Source organism: Patagioenas fasciata, chromosome 8 (genome assembly GCF_037038585.1).
Source record: "Patagioenas fasciata isolate bPatFas1 chromosome 8, bPatFas1.hap1, whole genome shotgun sequence".
Lineage (NCBI taxonomy): Eukaryota > Metazoa > Chordata > Aves > Columbiformes > Columbidae > Patagioenas > Patagioenas fasciata.
Window position 1 is genome coordinate 22,385,008 of NC_092527.1, and position 22,493 is coordinate 22,407,500.

General features: G+C 44.4%; 1 protein-coding gene and 1 long non-coding RNA gene across 3 annotated transcripts in view; both read left to right on the forward strand.

Moving 5' to 3' along the window:
• SEC31B (SEC31 homolog B, COPII coat complex component) overlaps window positions 1-22,493 on the forward strand; it is a 255,192-nt gene that overhangs the window by 52,765 nt on the left and 179,934 nt on the right. The gene's annotated exons all lie outside the window — the stretch shown is intronic.
• The window catches only part of LOC139828498 (uncharacterized), a 26,704-nt gene continuing 16,303 nt past the window's right edge, over window positions 12,093-22,493 (forward strand). For both annotated transcript variants that reach the window (XR_011740175.1, XR_011740176.1), the window contains exons 1-4: window positions 12,093-13,395; window positions 14,065-14,244; window positions 14,758-14,865; window positions 20,239-20,360. This is a non-coding gene — a long non-coding RNA (uncharacterized lncRNA). The remainder of the gene's footprint in view (window positions 13,396-14,064; window positions 14,245-14,757; window positions 14,866-20,238; window positions 20,361-22,493) is intronic.

A 22,493-nucleotide genomic window follows, 5' to 3' on the forward strand; every position in this document is an offset into this window, starting at 1 on the left:
CTGTTTCACACCAGTGTCCTCTACTTTCCTTTTCTCCCCTCTCAACTGTTTCAGCCAAGCTGCTAATTTTATTAATGGGGACTGGTATGCAATCTGAGGTCATTTCTGTAGGACCTGGGTTTCTTAGCATACTGATCTGGCTGCCTCCCACCCTGTGCAGGAGGTAGGAGCTGCTCCTACTGCCAGACCCAGATGCGGTACCAGCTCGTGTTTCCTGTAAACACTCACAGAGAGGTCACACAAGGCCTTGGATGGGATATGGAAATGAACCAACCAAAAACAATTTAAAAAGTATCTCTCCCTCTCCTTTTCTCCAGGGATAGTGGAAGCTGTCTTAGGGAAGAGCAGTACCAAGGCTGCTTCAGCAGGCTGGTAGCATGAAGGTAGCTCTAAGGACATCTTGTTGCCTGTGGCTGTCTCTTGTTGCCAGCTGGGTAGTCCTTGGAGCTGGTGGTAGGTCAGTGCTTCTGACTGTAGTTGGCTAATGCTTCTGGCTTGCCATGATGCCATTCTGAAATTCCACCTCCTGAAATTCCACTCACCCAAGTATTTACACATGCAAGACCCAGATCTAGCTGTTGTGGTCCCATTCTCTGCTGCAATCCAAACAGGTTTTTCTGCCATGGTGTCCTGGCCTACATGCAAATCTGTGTGTGGAAGACAAGCATTTGGATGCATCAGGGCACTTAAACTGTTAAACTGTTGGTGACACTCCCTCCAGCCTCCCCCCTTTCCCAAATATGCAGTGGAGTGTCCAGTGGGTTAGTGCAGAGAGGGCTAATTGCTATTAAAAGGCTTTAATCTGGGAGATTAGTGCTGGCTCCAGGCAGTGTCTGCACAGGAAGGAGACGTTTTCGATGAGATGAACTAGAATTCGTCCCTGCTGTTTTGTTGATAGAAAATCATCTTCCCCTTGGTTTTTTCTCTTTATCTCTGTCTCTCTTGCTTTCTCGCTCTCTCTGATCATTTTCTTTTGCCTCTTCCTTGAAGTTGAGCTGAGAGCTTAATTTTTGGGTTTTTTTTAGAGTAGCAGTCATCTTTGACCTTTGGGGTCAGTTGTCTTTAGACATACGTACAGGCTTGTATCCATGTACGCATAGATACTCCAAAGAGTCCTTCAGGAAATAGATCCCGATCAAGAGAAGTAATGATAAGTATATTTTCCACTTGCTTGCTATTGAGTATCTTACGGGTCAATGAGGGGCCTGCAAACCCTCCCTATAACATGGGTCAGGCCAGTCGCCTTCTCCTGAAGAGGAGGCTTGATCCAGGGAGCATGAGGAAGAGGTATTGCAGCCTTAATGTCTTAAAGCTCCCTACAGAGGTAATTAGTGGGAGGTAATTAAATGATTACATATGGGAAGGTATGGAGCATTACTGGACCTCTGGCATGACCCAGGAAATGTCACTATTGACTTTGATGAACATTGGATCAAGCTCAATGGAAATTAATTTCATAACGTGCCAGATGTGTCCAGAGAACCTGTCCATGAAGGAGACAGGTTTGACCTGGGATCACAGAAATCTTTGTGCTACACTTACTGGAGTATCCAAAAGCAGAGGTGCTTATTGTGAATTCATGGTTGTCAGAAACCAAGAGTGTCTCGCAGGTCTGACTATCTAGGCAGATAATCCCTACTCTTCCTAGCATCCAACTGGAATTTTCACAGCATCCTCAGGAGGTTAAGTGCCAATTCCTTTTGAAAAGCACAAAGGAATGAATGAACAGTGTTTATGTGTAATTTGAGTGGAAGGAACTGAAGACTTTGTATCCCAAAGAGAAGGATGTGTGAAAATTTCAGGAGAAGTGGAAGACTTGGATAGAACCACAAAGTTGCATGGTCCATCTGGCCTTGAGGGTGGTCAGACAAAAGCTGTGAAAGAGAAATGGTAAGAGGAAATTAGTGTCTTCAAATCAATGTGGTCAAGAATTAAGGGACAGTTGGGCAGCAGGGAGAAAATTGGTTCAGGATCTGGGTCTTGCATTCAAAGAGGTCAAGGCTTCCCAAGGAGGAAGTGCTTTGTTTGCAAAGTGTCATGCATCCTTCTTCAGTGCACTGTCTGAACACTGTCTGCTTTGCTCCTTTGCAGGATGCTACTGGAAACTTCCATGAGACTGCACCGTGAATATTTTCACCATGTGCAGGTATTTTTAGGAGGTGTAAATCAGGCATGTGGAGCAGAAGGTAAAATTAAGTCACCTCTGTATCTCTAGGGGTGGTGTGGCTCTCCAAAAGCAGTTGTGGAGCCTGTTGCTTGGTAAACTGATGTGTTGTTGGTTTTTTTGTTTGTTTTGTTCGTTTGTTTGTTTTTTAAAGCATCTGAATCAGCTATGGTATATCACAGCATGGATCCTCTCAAGTAGTGGGCTGGAATTTTTGATAAGGGATTTATTTCTCTCTCACCTTGCCTGAAAATCCAAACTGTTACTGTTAGCCAGCAGGAGGGCAGACCTACTGCTCATGTAAATTGCTCTAGTTCCGTTGTTTGCCCTTGTTCTCTCAAGTTTGCAGATGATGCTGGTGTAACCAACATAAGGATCTGGCCTCTAGCATGTGTTTGTCCCATCTGCTGTCCAGCATGTTAATTTTCATGGAAGACACAAACTTGCACGGACTGTGATTTTAAGGAGGGGCCCTTCTTCTTTTCAGGATCCAACTGCGAAGCCTCAGGGGCTGGGTTCTGAAAGGCAATCAATGCCAAGATCAGGAAGAGCTGGGAACTTGGGTCCTGGCAGTTTCTGGCTTGTAGTCCAATACTGACAAAGCCATTGGGAAGAAAGCATGTGTTAAGTATTTGTGTAAAAGCAACAATGATGTTAAATTTTTTTTGATAGCAACATCCTTGGGTGGAAGAGCTGGGCTTGCAAAGAATATTCAGTTGAAATGAGCCATGAAAAATCTTCAAGGGAGTTAGAAATAGTGGGACAGGGAGTATATTTACATCACAGTTGTCAACCAAAATAAAAATAATGATTTCTTAAAAAAATGCAACAGGTACGAAAGAAGGGATCTATTTCTTTGGGTAATCCTCTTCATCGCTTCTGTTTCAGTAGGAGCAGAGGTATGTCAGGTAGTGATTCCTCTTCCCAGCACTTGATGCTGCAAATATTTACAAATAGTAATAGCCAAGTTTCTTAAAATGCCCAGTGATCTTGAAAGTCTTGTGTTTTGGGTGCAAAATTGGAAATGCCTGATTTTTTCTGAATGCTCAGGCATGAAAAACAGAAAGGTATTTTGAAAGTACTCTGAAACTGGGAATTTAGATTCCATTTCAACTATTGCTTACTTTTGTTAATGTTTGTTAGGATATATTTCTTGATTGTTACTGGTCTTATGCAAGTAGCTTATTGTACAGTTATGTGGTAATGTTAGTAACTCTTCTATTTTTATTGCATGTTTTGTGAAAACCACTGGGTTTCTGAAACTCCCAGCTCTTAGAATAAGGTGATCATATGACAATTTCAACTGTCCTTTCAGTTTGTTATCTTTTCAATGTTTCTATGTCCAAGGTGGGTGTCAATCAGAATAAATATCCTGAGAACTTGTTAGAAGCTTAAAATTCAGGAGGTACTCAGGATCTGTGATATTATAAACATTTGAATTACTTTCACTGAACAGTCTGGTTTTAGCAAATATAGCACAATATTTTTGAATGGTTTATGTTGGAAATGTCAGAGATAAGCTTCTGGTTGTTCACAAATAGTCATGGAAACTGATCTCCTATTGTATTCATTTCACTGCATGATTGGAGCCCATGGGGTGTGCATCTAGGGCACTTGGATGGAGTTGAACAGTCAGTGTTTGGAGAAGCATTTAGAGCTCTCCATATGCTGAACCTCTTCCACTCGACTTCAGAGAAGTTTGAGTCACATCCCACCTCCAGAACTGCAGGTGCAATCATGTACAAGACTTGCACAGAAGTATCCCTCAAAAACATGGGAGATCCGGTTTTTGGGGAGGGGGCTTCACTGATATTTAGAGAAAGCAGGAGAGATGGTGAATGGTGCAGGACCAGACTTGGGACAAGAGACTTAGAAGGAGCATGTGGGAGATATGTAAAGGACCATTGCAGGGGGCAGATTCCAAAAAAAAAGAAAGATGCTGACACAGGCATCGGAATTGGAAAGCTCCATGGACACAAGGCAGCAGGGAGCTCACTCAGCAACTGTCTAATCCCTTTTCTCTGAGCCGGAGTTAACCAAGGATGGAGCTTGCCTCTTCTACCCTGACAGTGGCTTTAGAAATTTTAAGGAAACCTAAATTAAACCTGGCCCCTGATGGGTGTTCTGCCTTCCCAAATCCAATTAGCCAATCATGACTTTTCACTTAACTGCAATGACTTTAATTGGATCAGAATAATAACAGGAAGAATAGAAAATTACAGGAATTTACTTAGCATGCAGGGTGGAGCCTTGCAGCTGGGATCATCATGATCTCTAGCACAGTCTGTAGAGTTCATTGGAAGTATAAAAACTCCATGAACAGTCTGCAATATTATGTGTGAACTTTTTTTCATCTTCTTTTAGGCTGCAGGCATCCACATAGAAAGCTGTAACAGGTGTTCTGGCCCAGCCTGCTGTTCCCCTGTGTGTGTACTCTAGCCACCAAAATCTGACTCTGTGCATCACCTCCTTTGCACTTGGTGATGTGAAGGAGCTTTTGGACAAGCGAAAGGCCTGTGAATGGCCTCAAGGTCTTTAAAGTTGAGAACAAGCTTAGAGCTATGCAGAACAAAGGCCTTTGGACAGCAGTTTTCTTTTGGACTTCAATCTGTGAGTGCAGGGACTCTAGTGAAACACAATAGCTCCAAAATGTACATTCTTGTCATGTTACTGTACATGGGATAGCATCACCAGGTGAACTTTAAAAGGCCAAACTCAGGGTATCAGGACAACAGTGACAATGCATTAGCTCCAGCACAAGACTTGGTATGGACAGAGATGATCTAGAAATGCTACTAATACGATATAAACTTCTTCTAAACAGATATATCATTGGATTGTTCATTGGGATGTGAGAAAGAGTGAACATGGCTGTCACATCAATATTTTTTTAGCATAATTTGGAATGAGGTTTTGGAGATAAAAATGTACATTAAAAAAATTCCAGGTTAGTAATTTCTTCTTTTAATTCTGCATTTTATTTGTCAGGGTTGGTGATGAGCAGCATATGATAAATATAGCACAAAACAAACCTTGGAAAAACTGGCAGGGGAAAGGCAACTCTTTTCCTGCTTTCTGTACAACTTAAGGCACTTCCCTTCTAAGAGAGAACGTTTCGTCATACAGGCCACACTCCATGCATGCTGATGCTACTTCATATCCCAGGGATGCCTTGCAGCCTCAGTGAATGTTGATCTGGATTTACATGACATAACAGGGCTCAGATTTTTGCCCGCTGGGAGCTGTCAATAAATGCAAAGTGTGACGTAGTGCTTATCTAGCATGCACACGAGGGACCCTGCTGCAAATCAGGAATGACTTCACTAAATCCAATGGAGCTGAACAACCATAAATGAACAGAATGAGGCCCACGCATTATCCTAGACTAGCACGCTATCTTTAACAGGCCCTAATGAATTCAGCTGCAGCATGTAGTCATTAATCCCAGTGGAAAGAGCAGCTCACCATTACAGAACCTGGGATTTCAAGAGTTTGCTATTAATGCACCAAACTGCTGTCCTAATGCAGAATCTTTCATGGCTCCAGGCCTGGGAGAAACGTGTATTACCCTGGACCTGGCCAAAATCTCAGCAAGGCTCCTTGTGCACTTTCCAGTCCGAGTAATCAGAAGGGCTGGAAAGAAGAGCGGGAAGGCCAGGCTAATAGATGGCACACAGGGCCCTGAAATTGTTTATGATGCAAATATGTTTAAAAGCACTGCATTGCCTCCTCTGGGGAAAAGGAGCTTAAAATTGAAGTCTAATGATAACAAATGATTGTTAATGAGTTGTCTAAACGTAATAGATGGAAAGAATTAAAAGCCTAGAATAAACAGGGTTTCATTAAAGCACAATAAAAAAAACCAAACAAACAAACAAAAAAACCACAACAACACAATTTTCATATCTTAGAATAAATGGACCCTTGTGGTCTTGCTGGGAGTGGAGGGCACTGAGGTGGGTGCGTGGCTGGAGAGCCAAGTCCTCTTCTGCCCGGGCGCCCTCCCCGGTGCAGGGCTCGGGTGGCTGGCTGGCGTGCACTGGCAGCAGCAGCGTGGCAGCGGCTGTTGAGGACTCTGCTTCTCTGCAGCTTACACATGTTCCTGACCTGCGGCGCATGAGGAATTCACCTTTCCATCAGCACTCCTCAGGTGTGTGAAGGCGGGCACTTGCTCGAGTGTCCTGCTGAAGCACCTCTCAGTGCTGTCAGCGCTCGGAGATGGAGACAGGTTTTGTTCAGAGGTGTTTGCAGCCTGGGGCTGGCTAACCCTGCCACTAGAAACATCCATGACTGCCATTCAGGCAGCCCAAGCAGCCCTTTGTTACAGCAGCTAGTATCAGTTTCAGGGTCCACAGGGTAGACCTGGGGACCTTAGGCTGTTGCTAGGTGAGTCTGCAAAAGTTACTGAAAAAGGCGAGTTCAGCTGTACAACAATCTACAGATTTCTTTGAAGACCTTCTGAGGCTGACCTTTTGTTTTGTTTTGTTTTGTTTTTTAAGAGCCCACAGATAAAGTTGAAAATTATTCCCCTAGAAAAGTGTGCTACTGAGAATGTGAAATGCAGCAAAGATTACACAAATGGTTCATCAAACTGTAAGATGCCAAGAGAACACAATATTTCATCTCTGTGTGTTTCAGATTGTGGATTGTGGATAGATTTTAGACCAAGATTTTATTAAAGACATGTGAAGACATGATAGATAATTCTTTGGTGGGTTTGCTTCCTAGGCTGCCTGCATTTGACATGGTGACATGATTTTTGTTGTGTGTGGTGGGAAACTTTGAAATTTCGAAGTTGTTTTCAGGCTTTAGAACAAACTCTTCAGATTCCATTTTAAAACATCCTCTAGACAGGAGCAGTATTCTACAAGCTCCTTTTAGATTCTGGGAACCTGATTTAGCTTTCAGAATTTTTCATTAGGAGGAAATTTGGAATCATAGACAAAAACTGAAAAGATGTGGCAAAAAGCATGTCAAGATTTCCTCAGGAAATGCTGCTTTTTAAAGTTATTATTTTTCTTGTTATTATCATTTTTCTTTTAAAAGGCCATTTTTTTTCTCTAGGAATTAAAAAAAAATCTCAAGACTCTTCCCCTTAACCCCCCATTTTCTTTTTGTTGACTTGGAGGTCTAGTTTGTGCTTCAGGAAGGATTGCATGTGCAGCCGAGTGTATGTGAGAGCAGGAGTTTTTGCTGTGGTGACGTGTTTGTGTTTTGGAGTGTGTCAGTGTCCAAGTGTAATGTACTTATCTTTATTGATGTGCTTTACGATGGATGGATTGCAGATCTGACAGGTGCCTTCTGTGTGTTTGTAAAGCTGCATAGGGCTCAGCACCGCAAGGCCCCAATCCTGATCAGAAGCCCCAAAACATCCCTAACATTCAGCTGCAGCTGGCTCCTGCCCCCTTTATTCCTGCCAATTTGTACTTTAACCAGCGACTAGTTTGCCTCGAGCTGCTAGGAATATTTGTGAACTGTGCAACACAAATGCAGGGCAAAGCAAGGCTTGAAAAATCCAGTCAAGAATTAGAGCTGTGTGGTATTAGAGCTTGGCAGTGTTTCCCACTGGAAAAATGGATTTTTAGTGACACAGAGTGTCTCTCTTTAAAAATCTGAACTTAAAAGAAAAATACGCTCTTCGGAAGTTTCTGCTGAAACTGGAAAATCATCACATTTTAAATATGGATTTTTGTGTGTGTGTGTGTGTTTTGGTTGTTTGTGGTTTTCTGTTTGTTTGTTTTTGATAAGAATCCACAAAAAGTATCCCTCCTCCTCTCTCCAAATCGATGAAAATAAAAGTTACAGCTGACATCAGTTTTTCCCTGGGCAGAAGAACATTTTTACTAATGGTAATTAGGACTCATATTATTAATGTTACTCTCTTGCTAGTAGTATTAATACAGGCATCTGCTTGTGTGCTCAGACTTAAGGTAGAACAGTTTGCCTTTCTGAAGGCATATGGTCCTACAGCTGGGACATGTGAGAATTTGGGGTCCTGTTGTACCTGTGACATTGCCAGTGCTAAATACAGCTGTGCAAAAGCACTGAAAGAGATGGAGTGAACCTCTGTCTGTATTTGCGTTAAACTCTTCATGTCACCATATTGGTAAAAGGCACATCCACGTGGATATGTTGCTAGTCCTTTGCATCTTGTCTGAACCCCCTGCTCAAACCAGCTGCCCAGGACCATGTCCAGGCGTCCCTGGCTGTGGTTGCAAGCGCAAGGGAAGTTACAAGGCTCAGTTAGGCAGCACTGGCCCTGTCAGTAAAGCAGTTCAGGCTTTTTTTATCCCTGGATTGGACTCCATGGAGAATCAGACAGGCTGTGCTGAGCTGGTCCCATCTGCACCCAACCTGGACAGCAGCTTTATCTTGCCTTGTAAAACTGCAGAGCTCTGTGACAAAAGAGTTAATCTCTGCCTTTGTTTCTCTTCCTCTCTCTCTTCTCTCTTGCAGGGGAACTGAAAGGCAAGATGAGAGCAGATCCATCAGTGTCAGCTGCTTTCGGCACATCAGCACTTTTGGGGGGTTTATTGGGGACTAGCCCATCAGCAGTGCTTCCAAACTGCAAACAGGCTGCAGCCAGGTCCCTCCTCCCATGCAGCAGCCAGCCTGCCTGGGGAAGCAACGTTGGGACCCCAGTGCCACTGACCGGGGGCTGGGTGATAAATGACCCTGTGAGGCATCTCCATGGTTGGCGAAGTCCAGAGGGTAGGGCAGAGCCAAGCTCCTGGGGAGGCAGCAATGAAACCATATTAATTTCTGGGCATGCATCCATGTGTGTCTGTGTGTCTGTACTGTCTGAAATAATACACTTGACACACACACAAACACACACACACACACACGCTTCACTTCCAAAACAGAGTAACACAGAAGAGGGGTGAAAGAGAGAAAACAATCTGATTGACAGGTTAATGAAGCAGTTCATAATAACAATGTATATTATAAGCTTAGAAACAGCTTGTAAATACCCAGTTGCTTTACACGTATAAACACACTCCATGCCTAGGTCTCTTGTATATACGTTTGCTTATATATTAAATGTGCCTGTGTATATGCATATCTGAAAGATGCAGCAATGTGAAATCAATCTGCAGTGAAACCAAAGTATAAATAGAAGGTGGAAAAAAATAAGCTTCATTGGCCTAACAGCCTTATATATCCTCTGCTTTTGTTTTACTCCTAAGGCTGGAAGTCTTCCAAAGCTGTGGAGGGGCATAGGAGCACACATCTCACTGACTGGCACTCCTAAGCTCCCTTGGTAGTATTGAAAACTCCACCTGTGGTGTTTTTGTTTTTTAATCCCAGGATCTTGGGCAGAGCAGCTTCAGCCCATCCATGCAAGGCTGGGAAGTCACATTAGCATGAGCAGATTGGAGTTTGAACCCAGATGTAATCCAGGGGTTTGACTAATTCCTCATCGCATCGGTATGTCACTCTTTGAAAAGCTAGATGTATCTTTTATTAGGCAGATATTTGGATGTCTTTGTTCATTTCTGTATTGTATATATCCGTGGGAATTTCCCGATGTACTCTGGACTGGGGCAATCACACAACAATTCTTTCTCTCTTTTGTGGGACCTATTAGCAAATATAAATAGCGACATACTGAGCTCTTGTGGATGGACAACAACCCCAGGATCTGAAAAAACAAGTTCAGCATGATTAAGGACCTTTAGCTTTTCATTTAATGACTCTGCTTTTACTTGTAAGCCTCAATTTTACAGTAAGATATTTCCCCTGAGTTCTTTTCCTAGCTTCTCTTAGAGAAAAAGAGAAGATGATTAAGACATTTCTCATACACACAAAGGAGTGTTAAAGTTGCCAGTTCCAAGTAAAAGCCAAGCAATATTTCTAAGTGTCAGAAATGTGGATAAAAAAAATCAAAGATCCAAGTGCACTGGGAAGGATCAGAACCAGCACGTTGATAGAACTCGACCTACACAATGGAAAGCCAACTTTATCACATTGAAGTTTGGTTTGGACTTGAGCTCTTGTGAAAATCCTCAGCAAATTCTCCTCTAAGACTATACAGTTAAGTTCTTGGCCTCAGGTCTTCTGGAAAGAGTTGTGCCAGGTATTTTCTTCCCTGATGTGAATTCCAAGGTAAAAGCACTTCAGAGGTGGGGTATGTACAGAGACTGCTTATGTGACATGTGTTGGCACCATGCAAGGAGCACAGATAGACATGCATATCTTGGGCAGTGTGCAAATGACCACATCTGTGAGTCTCTAGCCACACATGCTGGTGCTTTTGCTACAGCACCAGGGGATCCTTTTGACTATAAGGCAACTAGTGCTGTCTTGGTCTGGCTCTTGACCACAGATCTTGAGGAGCTTGTGATCTGAGGAGTTTACAGGCAAAACATTCAAGCCAAGTATTTTTGTGTTAACTTTTAAGCTGCGGAAGAGAGGTGACTTGTCCATGGTCACATGCAGAGCTGAAGGCAGAGCTAGGAATAAGACTTGAATCTCCAGCAAGGTAAGCTCGTTTTTTCTGTTTCTGTCTAAACCAATCAATTATGCTAAACCAACACTGGTTGAACATTTGTACGGAAGCAAATAGCTGTGTGTCTTAGTCTTTAGGAAGATCATAGCTCTGTAACTGGGAATCCTCTGGCTTTGGGTGCAATTCAAACCACTAAGAATACCATTCTGCCTAGCATCCCCTGTTCTTCTCTAAGCTCCCTCTGTCCCCTAGGATTAGGGTCTGTAGTTGCCCTCCACAAGCATTTTAATCTCTTTTTGTAAGATGGAGGATAGCAAACTGACTTGAGCTATGATGGGAGGAAACTGGGGGCTGATAGAAGTTCTATTTGCAGCCTAGAGAACTGGTGTCCTTGCATCAGAGACTTGCCCTTAATTCTCCGCCAGGTCGGACTGTCAGGTTTGAACAGACTGATGCCGCTTGTGCAATTCTCTCCTCTGCCTCAGAGAACAGAGTTGGGGGCAGGTGTTGGGGGGCAGTTAGTTTTATGTGGGAGCAGTAGGTTGAGGGATGGGAGCTGGCAAGGTGTCTCTGTCTTTGGTGGTAAGGAGGAGAGGGCTATGCACAGCAGTTTAGCTGTCTTCTACCATCCAGGCCAGGCAGCCAGATCCGGGAGGCCTTCCCAATCAGCGCAGTGAGCTCAGCTTTGCTGTCATCAGCACTGCTGAGAGCAGAAGCTGGAGATGGGTGAATCCAAATATCCGGATCACATGGATATTGTCTGGAAATATTCCACCATGTCCGGGTGGCTGCCTTTGCGTGATATTCTTGCTCATCAGAAAATTAATTATTCCATTCACCAGGCTCTCTGAGCCAAGAGGATTACCTCTCAGTACCTGGAGCTCCTCCTGGGGGTGGTGTGTGTGGGGGTGTGTATGTGTGTGAGCACGTCTATCTGCATGCCTGCTTGCTGAGAGGGTATGTGTGTTGTGGACATAGATGTGTACAGACAGTAAGCTATTGTGTATGACTGTAGGCACAGGGAAGGAGTTGCACAGGTGATGCTGGGGTGGGATGAGGAAGATGCCTTGCTCTCTGTGTGTGAGAGAATGCCCTTGGGGATACTGAGTGGCTTTGTCTGCATAGCACAGAGAGGAATATTTCCCTCCAGGTAAGGTGAGCTGGGTGCAGGGCCTGGCTAGGCAGCAATATGTCCCTTGTATATGCTCCCCTTGTATGTGAGGGGCATATACATGGCCTAGGCCGTGTCCCCATGCTTTTTAGATCTGCCTTCAGAAAGGCTGATATGTGTTTGACACAAGCCTAAATCTGCCCATGGTTTCCTTTGTACTTGTGCTGAGAAAAAGGAAAAAGCTGATGTGTATACACTGAGTATTGAAAAGCTGCATATGTGGTGGAAGATCTGTCATCAGCCAGCATCCCAATGGTATGTGTGATTTTGGATGCATTTGACTCTGTTTGTGGCCCTCCTAAACACAGGTCCAGTTCTTGTCTTCCTGATTTTGCAGCTGATCAGCCCCATGTACATCAGTGGGTAACTTAACACCAGCAAGCAAGCAGAATCAGGTCTTGTGATATTTCGAAGTAAAAGTTTTTCACTCCAGTCTGAAAGCTTTCCTGGGATCCTCTAAGTATCACAGGAAGGTCTTATCCCATATGAGGCAGTGTCATCTGTATGTGTGCTGGGATTGGGGTTTTCCAACTGCAACAGCAAGGAGTGATCTCTCCTGGAAAGCAAATCTACTTAATTGTGACTTGACTCTGAGAGCACCCTGATTGGCTCTGCTACGCAGCACAGCACTGAGTTTCAGGCTTGAGGTATTCTTGGAAATTTGTATTATTAATTGAAAGCTTATTAATGGCAAACACAGGATGACATTTTACATGGTTTAGTTATGTTCTGTGAGTCATTGGTACAACACAGCCTCAGCCACAAGGCAAGGAAGCTCCTGCCGTAACTGCTAACAGAGAAGAAATAACAGCTCAGTTCCTGCTAACTGGTCCTGGGGCGACAGGGACAGCCCCTGCAAATGTCTGATCATCTCCTCCCTGGTGGTCGCTCATCCTGGGGTTTAGGGAAGTCTCAGAGGACGGCAAACTTATTCACTGAGGTAATAAGCATTCTGCTTTATTACCAATGGGCTCAAGAACTTCGGCTTCTCTAACTGTCTGGCATTGCCTTTAAAAATAAAAAGGCCTTGAAGTGAGGGAACTGCTGACATCACACTGGAAGTTAGTAGCCGACTGTCTAGAGCAGATGTGATGCTCTATATAATGAAACTTTGGGTGCTGGACTGTAGCTGGATTTTCTAGAGTAATGCTTACGTCCCATTCTCCCATGTTTGAGACACGAGTCAGTCTCGGTCTGGTTTATATGGTATTGGGGCAAGCATGTGTGTTTGGAAGAGAATTGACTGTTGCTTCTATCCTGCAAAAAAAGTCCTTTTCCTCTGCCCAGCTCCATAGATGAGCAGTGCTATATATCTAAAAATCAAAATGAGATTCCTGTTGAGACAAGAACAGAAAAAGTCTCAGATTCTGAAGATATTGTTAAACAAAGCGGCATTTCTCCAGTCATCATGCGGACACGGCTACTGTATTCACCTAGTTCATGAAGTGTACATCTTCTTTAAGCAGATTTCTGAAGATCATCAACCAGAGTTGTGTTTGTCTTTCTTATTGCTATATGCACGGGCAAAGCAGGGATACTGCTAGGAGAGGCACTCCTGTGAGCCACAGCCATGGATCTGCAGCTTCTTTTGTCTGGGAAGAAACACAGGTTGGAGAAAACCCCCTAATATCTACATCAGTCCTCCTGGTCCCCTCTTCCCACTGCTATGTGTGCATGCTGTCCTCTCTGCCAGAACTCCCTGGGTCTTTCCCAGGCACATCGAGGACACTTGAGCTCAGTGTTGTCACAGGTGGTGTTTGCTCATGTTGCTGAAGTTCCTCAGGGAGGCACTTACTCTTCACAAGCTCTGCTTTGGCCCTCAGAAAGGGAGTTTAGAGACTTTTCCTGCCAAAGTTTGGCCTTGGGATGGGAAATCCACTGTTTGGGGAGGCAGAAGCAAGGGAGGTGGTGGTGGGGAACCACCCACCATCTGAGTCTGTAGAAACAGAATTACATCCTGCCCTTCACAAGGAGTGTTTGCACAGACTAACGGAAGGTTTCTTTGAGGAACTCCACAGACTGTCAGATCTATAACTCTGCGAGAAACATATGGTCTGGCACCCATATTCAGTGCTGTAGTCTCACTCTGCAACTATCAGCTTTGTCAATGGCTGGAGCTGAGTACAAATGAAGTCCTCTCTGCAACTGCAGGGGAATATAGACAGCAGAGCTCCTCTGCACTCCCTTGTACAGCAGCAGAGTTATTTCCATAAAGGCATTACAGGCACTGGGAGGAGATTATAGGCCAAGTGCTTAAACTCTTCCACTCTGGTTTAGCAAGAGCCCTACAGCTGTGGACTGTCTGATGCCAGCAAATAAACCAGATGGATGACAGGAATGGAGACAGGCCAAGCTGGGATGAAAAGCACAGTGTGTCCTCCTGTCTTAATGGGCTTCTGGAAGATGAAGTAGCACAAGCTGGAAAGAGCCTTCAGCTGCAAAGCTCCCTGTGTTGAGGTAATGAGAAATGGAATCTACTGGTTCTTGTGGGGCTTCAGCTATGACTGGTGGGATCTCCTCTAATGCCCTCTAATGAAGAGGGGTGGTGCCCTGGGTGTCCACAGTGAGGTGGGATGTTTCCAGGTGCCACTGAGGAGAAGAATCTAGATCTGCAGCTGTAGAGAGCAGTGGGCTTAGGAAGAAAAATCCAGCAGCCATAGTGAGAGGTATCATAGATCGTATGTGTGCTAGAGGATATCACTGCAGTTGCCAGTTCTGGTTAGCAGGTTGCAGGAAGATGAAGCCCACCCAGTCTGCAAAGGACATTGATGGGTCAGTGCTGCTGGGCAACATATGCTGCTTTTGCAAGGGGCCAGACCTGTTTGCTCCTCCAGCACTTTGTGACTATGATTTGTTACCTGAGTGGTGGCAACTCCTGAAACTCACATCAGACTCTCACTGTGCTAGGTGCTGTATAGACAAGTTTAATGAGATTCACATCCGAAAAGAGCTTTTTCCCATGATTTACAGGACATCATTTTATGGATTGACCATCACCAAAGACTCTTGGAAAACCACAAGTGCTTCACTCCACCACTGTTCAGGGTCCCCAGAATCTGGCTTCCTTCAAAACCCAAGGTAAGGCAACTTACCCGTATTTCTGCATCTCCCCGCTGACGATTTGGCCACCCAAGCTTGGTGGTCCCAAATAACAAGCGATCCAAATGACTCATGGATCTCTTGAGTTTGGAGGTTACAGAAAATGCACAAGGACTTTGGATTAATAGAAGCCTCACCTGCAATGAAACATGGAGTCCATGTCAGTGCTGAGAACTTAACTTGACTTTGTCCTAGTTTTATGCCTTAGCCCAATGACTGGCTTTCCTCCCAACAAACTGGTTTCAGAGGGTAGGAGCTGTGTGTCCAGCACTAGAGTGTGCCTACAGCAAGCTTTGGGGTACTTTGAGTTGGGATATTCCACCTTTACTGAAGAGATGTGTCTCTAACCACCATGAAACACAAGTTGCTGGAGCCTGTCTTAAAATAAAGGTTTGAAGCTCAGTTCAGTGCCTCTTCAGGCCAGGCCAACCTGCTTGCAAGTCTGTTTTGGAAGGGATTACTGAACACTCCCCTCAGCATGCTGGAAAATCACCCCTGCTAGTAACAGGTACTGTCCAGACACATTATGTTGTGTTTATGGGGTTCAGTGTGGAGGGGTGGATTAGGATGTGCTTGCCAGGCTGTTTATGGCTGTGGGGGAGCATGGCCTTTCTAGGTGTGATCCCCACCTCTGCCATTTGTCCTTCTTTCTCTATTCTGCCATCCTCGAAGCAGCCCGGATTGGTTATAGCCCACATGTTACAGCGGCCAACCTGCAAAGAGAGAGCCAGAAAAAGTTAATGTGGAGTTCTGGTCTACTCCCAGGATGCATTTGGGCTGCAGCCCATAATGATATGTATAATTGCGAAGGCCTGCCAAAAAAAGCAGGCTGGATTTAATTGAGTCAACACACTGCTATTAATAATAAAATGGCAGAGACTTTGCTATTAATCACTGGTGCTGGCTTTATCACAGGCAGTCTCGGCTATCTGGCTACCAAACAAGACCTTTAAAAAAAATGGTGCAGCAGAAAACTTACTAGTGGGAATACACCTGCTAACAAAATAAACCTTGTAAACAAAATGTTCCTTGCAGAAGAATGTACTTGCTGAACGGGCAGCCTATTTGGGAGGCAAATGGAATTATGTCAGATGCATGTGTCCTGCAGCAAAGTCCTCCTTTTATAGGCGTAGATCACTAGAGGATGCACTTGGCAAATGGTGCATCTTTGGAAAAGGTTATACTTGATAAAGGACTTTGTACGGGGTGGGAATTCAGGGAGAAATGAATTCTTCAAACAGAAACGTAATTGCTGCAGGAATACAGCACAGCCCAGAGAGGAATGCATCTGTTACTAGTAAATGGAAACACTATCCACTGAGGTACTGAACAAAATGGGAAATGCAAAACAAATGCCATGCTTGACACCTAAATTGCAGCCCTCCTTGTAGAGGGATGGATAAAATGTGGTATATCAGGGTGGATGGCTGGATGTGGAGCTCTGTATCCCAAAGTGGATGCTGCCAGCACTGCATGCAGCACAACTGAAGGAGCAGGATCTGGTCTTCTGAAGCGCCACTGAGGCCCAGAAGTGCCCTCTTTCCTATGACCTGATTTGACAATGCCTTGAGAAGGAGGAAGGGCTTGAATGAGGCTCCAGCCCTTCCACACATGAACCATATTATCTTACATGAGCTGCTTATGTTCCATGTGGCCCTCTTGATGGACTGCACCCCCGTGCCTGGGATTGGTTCTGTTTCCTCATGGCAGTGCAGAAAGAGCATGCTGCATTTTTAAAAGCTCCCCCAGCTGAGGTTGCTGTTGTAGCAAACATGGCAAACAGCATTCTTAACTTCTGCTGCGGAGTGGAACTGCTTGCCTTGACTATGTCAGGGAAGGGACCATGTAGCAAAAAGGTCTGAAAACCAGGAGGAAGGGAATAGGTTTGAAAATTGTGCTTCTGAGCAGGGAACATGATGTGTCTGTAGGCAGAGCCAAAGAATATATAGCAGGTAGAAAAACATACTAAACAGATACATAATGTGGCCTTTAGTGTAAGAGGCTGTAAGACTTAAAAAAAAATTACTCTTCCAGCAGACAGTGGGAAGGGGAGAATTCCCTGCCTTCCAAATCGGAGAATGCCAAAGGAATGGGTCTTCTCTTGCAAGTTTCCTGCACAAAGGGATACATTTCATGTGCACCAGTGCAAAAAATGTGTGTGCATCTTGCACCAAATAGTCAAACAAAATAAATGGTTTAACAAGCTAAAAGGGCTCTTTCTCTCTTCTATGAATTAACAAGGTCTGTAAATGAATACAAACGTTATCCCTCAGAAAGAAAGAGAAAAACAACAGGAAAGAAAGCAGTAACAAAAAATGCCAGAAAAAAATTATCCACTTCCTGCTGTTTTCCTTTCCTTCCCATAAAGTGAGTGTCTTATCCTCAGAGAAATTCACTTCATTGTTAGAAATAGCCGAAATTGGCTTGCAACTAGTAAAGATGCCAAGAATTTGCACCTTGCTCTGTGACCTAAAGCAAAAATGACATGAACATTGACAAATTTGACAAGGAAATTTGTGCAAAAAACAACTTCTATTTGGCTAGCCAAGCAGCAAATATGTCGGATGATATGCTTTATTAAGCAATCCATTTTTCAGCAATAGCTGCACCATCTGCAAAGGTTAGTGTGCATCAGGCTTTCCACAGAATTTCATCTGCGTCTGCAGCTAGGTGCAACACACGACCACATTTTTCATGTACATACAATTTTGGATGCAAATAGAATACTTGATGAAAGAGGTGACCTTCCGGACTGACTTCCCCCATGCAGTAAAGTCACAGGCACAGAAGCAGCTGAGAGAAACATATCTCTGCCTGGAGGGAGGGGGAGAGCAGGAGAAAGGAAGAAGGGAAAAGAGATAAATAAAAAGAGGAGGAAACTTCAGGAAAAAGTGTTTCCCAAAGACATGATTTGGCACATCACATAGCAGAGACTCTGCACTTACACCAGTCAAAGGAGAAGGGAAACTGTTGTGTTAGGTAGCTGTAGTTTTCTTCTGGATGGTATCCATCTCTCCTAGTGTTTCTCTTGTAATCTTGTGTAGTTCATGCTACTACACAATTTAAACATTCTTGTCTCTATTGCTCCCTCTATCACTGTTTGTGTTCAAGACTTGTCATCTCCTAGGGATGGGCCATTTGTCCTTTTGTGACTATGGCCCCTGCCTAGGGCTGCTGGATCTCCTTCCAAACATCCTTGGCTGTACAAGAAATGTTTTCTAAACCCAACCAGGGGAAGTATTGCTTTCAAATATTAGTAGGACGTATCTATTTTCTGCCCCCCTCCTTTTTTCTTTTATTTTCTTTTCTTTATTTTTTTTTTTTTTTTCCTTTTCAAAGGCCTGATGGTCCTGCCCATGTATTTTCCCATATTGTTTTCTAGTGGATGGATATGGTGCTTCTGTGTCCTGCCTGCCCTACATTAGGTGAAATCAACTCTTCTCTAGTCCCCACTCTTCTTCCCCAAGTGTATGTTGTACACATGACTCCCTACGCCTCATTGATGGCTGCTGGTTATAAATTGATGTTCTTGATCCCTACTCTGCTTAGCAGAAGTTGGATGCCATCCCAGTGCCTTGCAACTGTCCCTGGTCCAGTGGAAAGTTTAATCTGCCAGTTCACGGCATGTCATCCTATGGGGAGAGTTCAGTTCAGTGCGGCTCCACACTGCACAGAGAGAAGCTCATTAGCAGGACATGGTAGTGTCTGATGACACTGTGGTCCAACAAGGCCTCATTAGGCACAAAATGTGTTCTGCGGCTCTCTGAGATTTCCTAGTAACTTAAGGAATTCAGACATAGTTACCGTGGGGGCAGAGATGAAATGGGGAGCAAGGATGCACTCTCCAAGGGCCATCTCCCATCTGTGTCTTTTGGAGGAAGCGATATCAGACAAACCCTTTGACTCCTTTTACATAGCCTTGGATCCTCACTACAGAGATGCAGATGGGACCAGCTGGGCCTGGCAGGCATACTCTACATGGTGTTAAGTGATGAATGTTAAACTTAATAAGGGGACTTACAGATTTACGTAAGGGTTTTACTGCCTGCCAGGTATAAATGATGGAACAGCTTTGATCTTTAGGGGGATCGGTCCTGAAAGTGATTTAAACTAAAGTTAATAAAACTGCTTAAAACTGTACTCTGCAGTCCCACAGGCTGAAGAAGCCCTAGTGGTCACTTGACTGCTCTAAGTAAAAATTGTTCATATTTATGAGGGAGATCAAATCCCACTGGTGTTAACTGCGTTTCCAGCTGAATAATAAATGGTGTCTTCCAAGAGTTCTGCAAGTCTTTCCCTATGCATGCTGCAGGTCCCACAATCTGCTGGAGCCACCAAGCTGTTAACCACCAACACAAAAAAATGGCAGAGTCTCGGTATTTCCATGGGGATTTCTCATTGTCTATCCACTTCATAATCTCTAAACGAGGTCTGATCCCTTTGCCATTTTGTAGCGTGTCGCAAGGTAATGCTCATGCTTTTTTATTTTGCCATCAAGCCCGACTCTTGGTGGTTTTTGTCTTTGGAATTTGCTGGCTGGCAGTGATGAGTCAATTCCAGAAACATATAAAAATGTCATTGACTTCTTGGTGGGCTTTGCCACCGATGACCTTTAGAACGGAGACATCACATTGCAGTTCTTATGAATGGGCCTGTAATGTCATCTTCCATCCCAATATATCCTAAGAAAGTTCCCCACTAAGGTGAAAATTCTCATTTTTTAATGGAGGGTCTATTTTCTGTCTCCCAGGAGTCACAGCTGCCCCCTACAAGGTAATCACAGGTATTGCCACCAGACACTTCCTTGATAGCGTGAACTGTGGTGGGCAGGGTGCTCAGATGCTGGTGTAAACAGCAGTTGTGTAACCTGTGCTGATTCGGGTGAGGAAGTGGCATTTTCATAACTAGCAGCGAAGTTGCTGGGATTTACTGGTATCTCTCTATCAGCCCTGCTCATTGGGTTTACAAATGAAATCAAATTCCATCAATTAATCGTGTTCACAGCTATGAAGTAAACAGGCCCTCCCAGTGTGCCAGGGGTCGTACCATCAACCACAGTCACCAGGCTCTCTCTCCACAGACACACACGAATGGAAGTCATCCTGCTGTTGCCACAGGGTTTTCTAATGCTCCTGCCATTTCCTAGAAAATCTTTAACATCTACCAGAATGCCTTCTGTCTACTCAGTAACAAAACAAATAGCCTTTCATGGACCTCTCTAGAAATCAGTGATTGGCAGCCACTGAAATTGAATTAGTAGTAACTCACCAAAAAAAAAAAAAAAAGAAAAAATACTTTTTGTTTGTTTGTGGTTTTTTTTTTTATTTTATTTTTTTTTTTTTTTTATTTCAGCCCAGTGCACTGTTAGTGACAAAACTCTGCAGCACAGCCATTTGATGAGGCCACGATCGTGGAAAGATGCAAAAGAGTTGGGCTATTTCAGGTGGATCACAAGGAAATGTTGAAGTATAAAGGTACATTCAAGTCAGGGATGGGGTCTGCTCTGAGGAGGAGCCAGCTGGAAACTGCCAGTGGCGGGGAGGAAGTTGCATGAAAATCTTGTTACTTGTAGCTTGTTATATAATTACCTCTTGCAGAGTTTGGTGGGGTTTTTCTTGTTTTGTTTTGGTTTTTTTTCCTGAATTGCAGTCACTGTTGGAGACAGGTTATGGGCTGAGACTGGCTGGACAGCCTGGTATTTCCTGCATTCTTACTTCCACAGATCCTCTAATAGCCCTGCCGCCTGGCTTTGTCCTACTATAGTGTCTCACTGTGAGGACGGTCTATGTCTGAGATTGTTGTGGAATTTGTACAGACAGCTTATAGTGATGTTTTCAGAGACCTCCAACATGTTCCTCACCGTCCTGTTGCATTTGCTAAATCCGCTGGGGCTGAGGGCCATCTCTCACTTCACATGGGATAAATGGATAGTGGCACAGTGAAATCGATCGTGTTGAAATGGCTCCATTTTGATTACAATAAGAGGGCATTTTGGATCCATGTTTCTGTTGTGGTGTCTCACAAGCTGTCCTTACATCCTGGTGGTTTTTTGGTAAAGATTTCTGATGGTATTTTGAGGTCTATCCCATCCCATAAACTTTCCACTCGATTCAGCAAACTTTTCAGAGATTTTCTGTGTGTTTCAAGGGAAGTTCTTCATGTTGCATCTTGCAGCCTGCATGTTTGCTGTGGCTGGATTTTTGTGGGGCCCCAATTGTTGTCTTTGAGAGTGAGGCATACTAAAAGATCCACTGTGGCTGGAATTTGTTTTTCACCCACCCATCAGTGTGGGTGAAGAAGCATTTTGGGAAGCATCACTAGATTTATGGTCATTTGCTTGTGTCTCCAGTTGTCTGTCTCTTCCTGTCGTACCTCATCTGATTAAAGGCTAGTTTCCGGTAGCTTTCTTACTCCCTCGAAAAGGTGCCTTATGTTGCTGGAAGTCTGGGGACATCAGGCACATCGTACCCTAAGACTCCTTTGAACCTGAGCCTCTGCTCTCAGATTTGCTTCTGCTGCCTGGTATCTTGGCCTTGCTGCAGTGTGGCGTTAGAGCACTAAAGTGCTCAGACAGGATAAATCAATGTGTGTCTGCTGATTTACACCACTGCAAGGTTGGGCCCAGATCAGATAGAGAGCAGAGAACCCTCCAACAGAGTGTCTTTGAAAGAAAACACAGGCAGGTATTTCAGCACAGTTAGCTGTGCATTCAGTTGTGGCTTTTGCTACAGAGTAAAACTAGTTTTTCCAAAGGACACCAGTAGCAGCCTCTTAAAAAAAGAGTTGTGGCCCCTCCCTGGTGACCTTTCCTTGTCAAATGCTACATGCTGTGATGTTCCTACACAATAGAGAACACTCTGGTCTCTGTGTACTTGGCAAAGGAAGAAATGGCCTTTTTAATCTCATTGCATGAATTATTGGCAAAACGTTTGAAGTGGCTCCAAGATTTCTCTCTGACTGACTTGCATTTTCTCAAGAGATTTGTGTAGTTTGGGAGTTTGGAACGTGTAACTGAGTCACTCTGAGAAAGCATTTGCTACCTTTTGAAAGGCTGCCGTGTCCTTGCAGAAAAGCTATTTCATCTGCTGCATCAACACTCCCTTGCAGAGGACAAACCTTGTTGGGCATAGCATGCCATGTCCCCTCAAAGGACGCTCACCCCTTCTGCTGCCCCGCTTGGCCTTTGGTGCAGGATTACCTGGAGGCGGTGCTGCCTGCAGACACTGATGTGGCTTCACCCTCAGCCAAGCCATGGACGGGGGTGCAGGGCTCTGCTATGCCACGCCTTGGGCAAACCTAAGCGTGAGCCAACACTTGCTCTGGATAGTCTACAGAGATGGGACATGGAAACACAGGCAGCAACATGGGGTCATGTATTGAGGAAGTGCCAGAGCTGGGATTGAGACCTGTGGTCCTGCTGCTGCAGCCCCAACAGCTGTGAGATAGGGGGAGGACAATGTGGTGTTGGTACCCAGCTCTTTTCTCTTTGTGTACCAATCACCCTGGGCTCGCTGACATGGCTCTGCCATGGGCTAGGTGTTGCTCCAGGGATCCGGTGTAGGCCACATCCATCCCCTTTGCTGGAGCATCCCTCTGATTTCCTGCTG